We start from the raw sequence: 1,746 nt of genomic DNA, 5'->3' as shown, positions 1-1,746 counted from the left end.
CCTTGGAGCAGTAACAACCAGACACAAAATCCTCAGCACAAAGGCCATTCATTGACTGGAAAGGGGGCAGGCAGGGAGAAGAGGGCTGCCTCTGGATCAAGCAAAAACAGCAGATGTCTCATTGGGAGCAGTTTGTGAGAAGAAAATGGGAAAGTCTGTGCTAATATATATTTGTATTTCCTGACTGGGCATTTTAATCAGTGTACCCAATAATGACATTTGATTGCTGTACCCTAGTGATTGACAGCCAGACCCTAGGGATGAGACTCAGGAATGCATTAGGAATAGTAAGGTGTCCAAATAAGGGAACAGACATGGTGCCTAATTATAAGAATGTAATCTAGTGCTGGAGAGATGACTCACTTGTTAAGAGCACTGACTGCCCTTCCAGAGGTCCTGAGTTCAATTCCCAGCAGCACATGGTGTCTTACAACCATCAGTAATGGGATCAGATGCCCTCTTCTGTGTCTGAAGACAGCTGCAGTATACTTATATACATAAAATAAGTAAATAATTCCGTGTACAAACAGATAAACGTTATACTAATAAATAAATGTAATCTAATGATTTAGCCGGGGAGAAGGAGAGTGGAGGACTTGCAGGCACCATGTTTGCAATGGTCTGGGCCTGTTAGAGACCCTGTCAGACACTCACTATATTAGACATATGGTTTACAAACACTTTCTCTCATCTGGTGTTGTAACTTTCACTCTCTGTAGTATCATGTGAGGTACTGAGTGTACTAATCTATGGAGTTCAGCAGCAGATTGTATGGTTTCATATACAGGAGAAGGCATTACCACATACAATGGGCAACTTCCATTTGTACATAGTAGTTTACATGGTTAAGGTATGCAATGCTTACACTATACAGCTAAAAATATTCTATTTTAGGGAGGTTTTTTATAGGAAGTTTTATTACGTTTTATTGTATAAGGGTTGAGAACTTGAGCCTAATTTCATGAAAAGAATGGAAATCTGTGAAGTAGATGATGTCAGTTACACTCTAATGATTTCAGTAGGCAGCAGGTGGCTGAGGTCCTGATGTGATGTTGCTTTGGTACTGAAAGGGCTGAGGAGTCAGGTACTGGGGATTATGGATGTGTTGAATTTACCTCCAGCATCCCATGCTGTGAGGGAGCAGCAATTAAGCAAACCCTGTGTTTTGTTTATCAAGTGTGATCTGTTGCAGAATGTGCCAATCAGGGTCATAGACTCAATCAGCCATGCTCTTATTTTGTGATCTTTACTTTGGTTTCCTCAGAGGTAGTATGTGAAGGAGCCCTTGCCACTAACCCAAGACTCAGAAACTTGGTTCCAAAACACTGAATTCCAGACATCCAATGACATGGTGCTTTAGTGTACCTATCTGTGCTCTCCTTAGGAGAAACAATAGGAAATGGACGTCACGTGGTCAGCAGGACTTCAAGTCAGTACTAGTTAAGATTATCAGATGAGGTGCTGATTTGGGGCAAATTTAACACGTTAGAAAAATGTGGGTTTTTTGATACCTTATTAATATAAGATTCTGGACTTTTTACTCTTCTCCATTTAAATTGTGGTTTTTATGAATTTCCTGAGATGTCTCAAGACTTTGGAGAAACTGGAGCTCACACACACCCCCACCTCCTGTAAAGCTTTTTCGGGTTTCCCTTCACTCTGGGCTCTGAAAGGAATCACAGCTGTAGGAACTACTAGTAAATCTCCCTTCAGGTAGTATGAAATTTTTCTAAAGAAATCAACTTA

The sequence above is a fragment of the Mus caroli genome, unplaced genomic scaffold, assembly GCF_978045245.1.
Source record: "Mus caroli unplaced genomic scaffold, Mus_caroli_1 scaffold_5, whole genome shotgun sequence".
In the NCBI taxonomy this organism is placed as follows: Eukaryota; Metazoa; Chordata; class Mammalia; order Rodentia; family Muridae; genus Mus; species Mus caroli.
The sequence above is the reverse complement of the archived record's forward strand: the minus strand, read 5'-3'. Positions refer to the sequence as shown.